This window comes from Adiantum capillus-veneris, chromosome 23 (genome assembly GCF_014529385.1).
Source record: "Adiantum capillus-veneris isolate H3 chromosome 23, ASM1452938v2, whole genome shotgun sequence".
Lineage (NCBI taxonomy): Eukaryota > Viridiplantae > Streptophyta > Polypodiopsida > Polypodiales > Pteridaceae > Adiantum > Adiantum capillus-veneris.
The window spans coordinates 76,336,536-76,345,309 of NC_140953.1; the positions used below are offsets into that span (position 1 = coordinate 76,336,536).

The following is an 8,774-nucleotide window of genomic DNA, read 5'->3' on the forward strand; positions in this document are numbered from 1 at the left end:
AAAGGGCTGAAAACGAAGAGAAAGCAAAGAAGCTATTCGAGGAAAAGGTGAAAGAAATTGAAAGCGAAATCTGGAGGATCAATTTTGGTTGACAAAATTTCTGAGCCTATTAATGCAGCCTTGGAAGCTTACCAAGCGGGACTTAAATCAGGCCAAAACATGGAAAACAAATGGAAAAACTATCCTTCTCTAGACATGGAAGCAGCTAAGCTTGAAGTGTATCAATATTTGGTAAGAATCACGCAAGAGATGCTGGAAAAACAAAAACCCAAGATCGAGAGTATGGCAAAACCTAAGAAGCTTGTGATAAGAGCCAATAAAGAAAAATCCAAAGTGGTGGTAGAACCCCACCTTGAAACCAAAGAGCCAGAACTTATAGTGTCAGACAACGAAGATGCCTTAGATGGAATTCCATTCGCAAAAGAATCCTGGCCAAGACACTTATGTGAAAAAGTTAGAGAGATCAATGATGGGAGCCTAACTTTAAATTCAGCTCCTATAGAGGAAGTTTGGTTAGACAATCTACCTCCTGATATGGACGTGGATGTACAATCCTTATATGGGGATTGCGGATCTGAAGCTTTGAAATGTCTAAACCATTGACCTTGAAAACACTACCCTCTTACTTGGAGATAATGAAGATAAATCGATAGTGTGTAAAACCACTCAAGTAAAAAGAGTGGAACAGACCCTAGAAGTAGACAACATCCATTCAATCATGTCTACACCCATCCAATGCACACTTGCTTTAGGAGAACTATTGAAAATCAGGCCATATTTATGGAATGATCTACAGAAAACTTTCAAGAAGGTGGGAATAACAGGGCTAATCGCAAAAGAATTGGGAAAATTGAAACACAAAATGGATACCAAAGAGATTCGATTGGTTCCAATGAGAAAAGTTGGAGAATACTACGAAGGGGAAGAAGGAAAAACAACCCTTCCAATGAAATATAATGACATAGAAAACATGGAAATACTGGATAGTGGGGCAGGCATAGCCATAGCCACAAAAGTAGTATGAGAGTCCTAGGGACAACTAGCCATTAGACAAATTCGCATGAAATTGCAATTGGCTGATGGACGTAGCGAAAGACCCTTAGGACTGCTTGAAAAGGTGATAGTTAATTCGTGTGGAACTGAATATCAACACACTTTTTCCATAGTAGACTTTGGAAAGAAACTCAATTACAAAATCATATTGGGAAGACCTTTCATGCGACAAGTACAACACATCCAAGATTGGAGAAACAATTATCTGTACTTGAAGCAAGTGTGATCAATAACAAGAGTTAATTTGAAAGATCACACTTATAGAGATGTCATGAAAACTCCCATACAAGAATTTGAGTCAGTCTCTTCAACTGAAACTAAGCTTCCATCTTGGTTGAACAAAGACACTCCAATTTGGATGTACAGAGCTTCAGAAAACGGAAGCTTAAAACGAGAAGAATGTATCTTAGAAAGGGATTGCACAGACAAATCCTATGTACCTTAACCCTTTCCAGAGCATTTGTTTGAGCCATTTGAGTGGACTCAAATTTTAGCGACAATGGAGGTATGTGTAAATACATCTATGCCTACTCAATTTTGCAATGAGGAACGCTACAACATAATTCCCATCCAAATGATCTCAACCCTTCGCATTGAAGATGAAATTTTGAAACCCAAGAACTTGATGAAAGCTCAACAAGTCTTTTCAAACCTCTACTATGATGCAACAGATGAGTTAGAAGAACATCCAGCTACCTCGGATGATTCGGGGTTGGAAAAATAACATGTAAGAGCTAAGCTACTCATGAAAGGAGGGGAGGAAAAGGATTTTGACTTTCCTAACCAGAAACCAAGAAGACAAAAATGGTATAGAAGAAAAAGAGACACGAAAAATTTGAAAGCCAGACCTATGCCATCAGTCTCCAGTAGAACACGGTTTCTAATGCAGATAGAGACACATGATTGTGTCAAGGACAAAATCACTGGTAGATATCCTTTAAACAAAAATACAAAAATGTTAAAAACAATGAGAAAAACAAGAAAGGAAATTGAAGCAAAACCTAAAAACCAGAACAAGGTTTCAACCATGACACAAATGGAACAAAAAAAGAAATATTAAGAGTTGAAAAAAGCTCTAAAGGAGGTATATACAACTGAAATGTAAACCACTGAAGAGGATGGTAAAGATGTAACGAGTGTTCCATCCCATTACAAGAAATATACTCTCCAAGATTGGAAAATCATAATCAAACAACCTGTTAGAGAACTACGAAAATAGGGTGAGTCCTACCAGGGGCCTGAAAACACAAAAAAGATAGATCTGGCGGAACTAGGAGAAGAGCCTAGACTAGCCTACATTGCAAAAGACCTTATGGAAGAAGAAGAAGATCTTTTATTAAGCTTATTGAAGGAATACCGAGATATCGTTACTTGGTCTTATAAGGATCTCAAGGGTGTTAATCCAGAAATCTATCAATATACCATACCCATGAGAGATGATGCTAAACCAAGTAGACAAAGGCCATACACATATAATAAAACATTTGCAGAAATATCAAAGAAGAGATTGAAAAGGTAAAGGAGACCGAATTCATTTATGAAATGGAACACCTAGATTGGATGTCTTCCATTGTGGTAGTACCCAAGAAAAATGGAAAATTAGGAGTGTGTGTCAACCTCAAGAATGTGAATGCAGCTACCATTAGAGACAACTTTCCTCTTCTAACCATTGAGCATGTTTTAGAACGAGTTGCAGGAAAAGAAGGTTACAGCTTTTTAGATAGCTATTCGGGATACAATCAACTTTTTGCTGATCCCAAAGATAAGCATAGAACTACCTTTGCAATGGAATGGGGTATTTTCGCGTATCGGGTTATGCCTTTTGGGTTAACTAATGCTCCTACCACCTTCCAAAGATTAATGAGCCATGCTTTTAAAGAATATCTTCACAGTTTCTTGGAAGTATATATGGATGATCTATGCGTACATTCATCAATCCAAGTTGATCATTTTGAACACCTCAAAAAAGTATTCGAAAAATGTAGACTTTATAGGATTTTCTTAAATCCTGAGAAGTGCACATTCATAGGTAGACAAGGAAAAATTCTTGGACATATAGTGTCTAAAAATATCATAGCTACTGACATGGATAAGATTCATGTTATTGCTGATTTGCCTAGAACAACAACAGTCAAGGGGGTTCAAGTCTTATGGGACATTGTGGATATTACAGACGGTTCATTTACATGTACGATATAATTGCAAAACCTATGTACAGCTTGATTACACACTTTGAATGGACTGATGAGTTTGAAGAATCCTTCATGAAGCTTAAGAAAGCTCTCACTTCAGCTCCAATATTGAAAGCACTAGATTGGAATAAGATATTCCACATACATGTAGATGCTTACAATTTTGCCATTGGGTGTATACTAGCTCTACCAGGAGACGTAAAAATTGATTTTCCTATTTCTTATGCTAGCTGCCAGTTGAATATGGCAGAAAAGAACTATATCATCACCAAAAGTGAAGGACTAGGAATGTTCTATGCCGTAAAAAAGTATAGACATCACCTATTAGCTAACAAATTTGTGTTCTTTGTGGACCACCAATCCTTATTGTATTTGGTCAACAAGCCACGCAGCACAGTAAGAATAGTGAGGTGGTTCATCATTCTTCTGGAATTTGATTTCACTGTAGTTGTAAAAAAGGGCACTACACATCAAAAAGAATATCATTTGTCAAGGATTGTTTTAAGAGAACCACTTAAAGGAGTAGATGATGATCTACCAGATGCATATCTGTTCTTCGTGAAAATGATACCTCGATGGTTAAAAAACATGGTATCATTGATGACCATAGCTCAAGTGGATTTGCGAATACCATTTTTTATTACAATCAGATTAATTGAGCAATTGGCTATGTTCAATTACTAGATGGAAGGCTATACAAAAGAAATCGAGATGGAATATTACTTTTATGCATTAATCCTGAGGAGAAGACCCAATACCTAAGTCAAGCACATATTATCATAGTAGGACTTCACTTTGCGGAAGATCAAACTATGCGACAGATTTTGAGACATGGAGCATCTTGGACAACTATGAGGAGTGATGTTCATTCTTTTGTGAAAAATATTATCCTCGGTGTCAAAACAAACAACCATACCTCATGTAACATTGTTCCAAATGTCACCTATTCCTAAGTGGAGAAACTACATAAAATGACCATTGGTCATAAAGGGTTCTTCATTAATAAAATATTCATTAACTTGGTTTTTTGTTGCATATTCCATAGGGAAACCCTATGTTGCTACCTATTATTTGTAATAAGTAAATGTGTTTTAGGATCAATCTCCATTATAGTTGTACATGAAATCATACTTCGCCTTACATGATACACTTGGGGTTTCCTATAAGAATACGTGGAAAACAAGTTGAGTTACAAAAGTGGATTCTTTTGAGAGTCTATCAAAATATTGCTTCTTGGTAAGATGAGGAGTAGACAGTCCATGTCTATTTAAGAATTATACGAGTTATTCCTATATCTTATCTCCTGTATATTATTCGTTGACTTGCCAATTCACACAATTATTACTCCTATTCAAATCTCTCATGCTTAAATTCTTGTTGAGACGTGTCAAACATATCAAATTTGATTGTATATCATGGGATTACATGTGTATGCCTTTAAAGCGCTAGAAGGGGTACTTTTGTCAAAAAGATGATTGGCACACTACAACATCCATCAAATTGTGGAGTTTAAGAAGTTTTGGGGATCCCTCTATGTTAACCATAGATAGTTCACAAAATGCTCCATCTTTCATGAAGAACAACTCTACTTTTGGAATAAAATATGCATGTGGAAGGTAAATGTACCTAAGGACTTAAACTTAGAGTGCCAACCTTTGTTTTTCTTCTATAAGTAAGCCCAAAACACCTATCAATAGCTTGAATGATATACATCTATAAGAAGCACTCCAATTTTTGGAAGAAATTGCTTGAGGAGATAAAGAGTTAACTTTTGCTCAATTAGAACATCTTGCTTGAGATAATCTACTATTTGCTGAGAAGAGAGAAATAGGCTTTTCTCAATTAGAGCGTTTTGCCTGGATAGGTTCTACTATTAGTCAAGAATTTTTCTGAAGATAGGTTCTACTAGTAGTTAAGTAGTGAGAACAATAAGTTTGCTCAGTTAGAGCATCTCACTTGAGGTAGGCTTTACTCTTAATTTGAGATCTAAGTAGAGAAAATAGAGGTTTCTCTTGGTCGAAGGGACAATCTCCTGTGCAAATATTGACTGCAATCATTCAATTTGATTTTTGCTACAAGCACATAATTATTGTGTGGTACAGTATTTGACGTGATGCAAGTTTAGAGAGGAGAGCATTACTATTCTTATGGAGAGTTATTTCATTGATCAATGTTTTTAAGGACAAAAACACTCCTTTAAGGAAAGTAATATTGCCACAAAGACAAGGGCATGACTATGTTGGCACACGAGTGAATTGAGCATCCAAGTTAAGTGGTCTCCTCAAGGTAGGCCAAGAGAAGGTAGGCTAGGAGGTCTGTAAGAGGAGAATGTTTGGGTGGACAAAGGCATGTGTTAGTGCTTGGTCCTCAAAGTTCTCACCTAGAAATGTTGGTATCAAGGACTAAGTCCGAGAGGGAATAGGTCCATTCGAACTACTCCCCAAGTCAAGTCATCAATCAATCAACACCTAGTGGCTATCAAAGCATGTAATCACTATATTCAAACTCAACTAGCTGTCAAGCAATATGGATGTTTCCGTTTCCTCATTGTAAATGTGACCTTCTACTAGCATAAATGGCACTATAATTAGTAGCCAACAAGAACACCAATACCCACATGGAAGTTTAACCGTAGAAGGTTCGGGATCGATGTTCACATATCTTTATAGTTATCATGGGAGCAATGACTCTCAACGTTGGTGGAGTAAAGCCATGTGAATACATCAATAGCCAAGGAACACACACAAACATGAGGAACAAGTATTTCATTTGGCATTTTAGCTTGGCGTATGGTGGGAGATAATTGAGGTTTGGCAGGTCGGATTACGAGGACGTAATTAGGAGTATATAAAGCGGGTGCTGTAAAGGCTGGAATAGTAGTGCCCGCAAAACTGTAAGCAGCAGTGAGCACATCGAGCAGCATTTAGGGCTAGAACCCATCTTCATCATCAACAATGGCAATGGGGAGGTGGAACTCTGCACAGGTATAAGAATATGGCACGTCTGTGTTATTATTCTACAAGTATACAAAAACGCACGTCTGTGTGCTATAGTCATATCATATGTCGTAATATTATTGATCTCCTTTTCTGGCCACCGCAGTGGCGATGGTGGCGGCGCTGCTGCTAAATATCATAGAGGGGACCTCCGTTGTGCAAGCAGCTACGCCCCGCAAGTGCAGGCTGCACGACCTCGTGCTGACCAACACTCCCGTGGCGACCGGGCTGTGCGAGTGGGAGCTCGTGAACAACTGCCCCTGTGAGGCCTTCAACATCATTGCAGCCTGCCAGGACCGGCGCTGGAACCAGAAGATCATCAGCCGCTTCGCCATGGAGGTGGACGTGCCCACCTTCGGCCACTGCACTCTCCTTCCAACGTCAAAGTCCAACCCGCTTCCTCCGGCCTCCGCTACGGCCGCACCTACCCCTGCGCTGGCACTCTTCCGCTCTCCCTCGTCAATGTCGCCTTCGCCAACCCCTGCCTTTGATCATAGAGACTGGCCGGACGACTCGCTCCATCAACATACCTCTTTCTGATCCTTGAACGGACATTCCATTTTCACCATTCTTTCTTATCGGTGCTATTATTGGTCCAGAGTGAAAATTTCATTTGCCTACATAATTGTGAAACTCTCTCTCTCTCTCTCTCTCTCTCTCTCTCTCTCTACTTAAGTACTATATTACATTTTGTTACATGTTTACATCATGATGAGGAATTCCATCGTGTTATTCTGTTGAGGAACTGGCAGTGCTACACAATCCTCTAACAATCTATCTCGAATCATAGACCAAGGCAGTTGGAAACTGTGAAAGGTGTGTGTATCAAACAAAGCCGAGTTTCTAGCATTTCACAAAAAGGATAACACCAAAGTCTCAAAGAAGCAATACATAAGTCTAAACGTGTAGAACCCGTTTGAATTGTTCCATAAAGCAGTCTATATTCAGAAACTTAGTCTTCCAATGCATCATACAAGTATCATACAAACATATCCACCAAGCATATATTGTAGGGAAGTTCCAAAATATGTGCTTCGTTGTCTCAAGGGGGCATTTTCCATCAGACATTCTCTTTTTGGCTAACAATTCACCATACATCAAATAGCTTCTTCAACCACCAACATTGATCTAGATTGAACTCGCAAATCTTGTTGCATCTGTTCTCTATCTAAGGCTAAGGGATCAAGTGTAGATAGAAACGTTTGGTTGGGGAGGTGCATCAATTTGTTGAAGTCTCTGGCAATGCTCAATCTCTAAATCTTTGATTAAATCTTGATTGCAAAAAGAAACTTTCAAATTGTTGACATGTGTACACAACTATCCCCAAGTAATTTTGAGCCCATTTCCTAGTCTGAATCTTCTCTTAGCCACCATAAACGAAATAATAATTTCTGTTAGAGTAACAATTTGATTGATTGGGCTTAACCCTCTCATGCTTTTTTTCCCAAGTAAACAGCGGGGTGGTTTTTTAAACCCAAAGCTCCAACAACAAGACTCATACCCTAAGGGATTACCGTATATCTGACTCTACCATCCCAAATCAACAAAGCACATAGATTTTTTCAAGACTTAACCAGCATATTAGCAGTATTCCCACACAATTGAACATGAGTAGCACAAAACAATTTGTCCCATGCAAACATATCCCAAACACCATGAAAGTACATAACAAAATTATCCATCAATTTGTTTCAGTAAGGTTTCCCTACTAGCAAGCATGTGCATTTGCAAATGAAGGATACCCAATCCTCCCAAGTGAATAGGCAAGGCCAAATGCTTCCAGGCGAGCCAAGCTACAACAAAAGATCCCCATAAAATCTCAGTATTTTTGATGTAAATCTCGCAACTGGTCAAGTATCAAAGGGAAGAAAAAAAAACATATAGAGGAAATCCAAATAGCCTGCACAATCCTTCACCTAACATGAATTGACCATTTAGTACAATGCCACGAACCCATTTTCGTTTGGATTTTATCCCCCATTGTGTCAACTATTTTGCAGATACATCAACTCCTAGAGGATAACCAAGGTTCCTGAATACATTTTCCCTAAGAATTCCCTTTGCTTGCCAAATCAAGCTATGAAAATTATTGTAAAGACTAGGGGAAACTAGAGCTTGGAATCCACCTCCCAACCTCCCACTATAGCCCCTTTTCCCTAGCTGGATTCTTTTTCCACATTGCCTAGTCTGGCCCTTGGTCCAGTCCAAGACTCTATGGCCTTGCCCTTGTCCTGACATTACTCCCACTTAAGGAAGAGTTTTAGACCTTGAAAACAAAAGTGGGAAACTTCTTCTTAAGAACACTAATGTTTTCCCAAGTGGCACCTTCCTCAGGTCGATCTTTCCACTTGATTAAATCTTGTCGACGCACATGATGATGTGTACGTAAATCATGATCGTCGAGAATTCGTTCAGGTTCATGCGGTAGGGTAAGAGGTTCAATGAAATGGACCAAAATCTTTTGGTCAATGGCATTGTCATCCCCATGTAATGGCTTACGTAAACGGCTTATAGTAAACACCGGATGAACACG

At 38.8% G+C, this 8,774-nt stretch overlaps 1 pseudogene; it reads left to right on the plus strand.

Annotated features, from left to right (window-relative positions):
• The first annotated feature begins 6,352 nt into the window (after positions 1–6,352).
• On the plus strand, positions 6,353–6,788 carry LOC147428019 (uncharacterized; annotated as a pseudogene).
• The last annotated feature ends 1,986 nt before the right edge of the window (positions 6,789–8,774 follow it).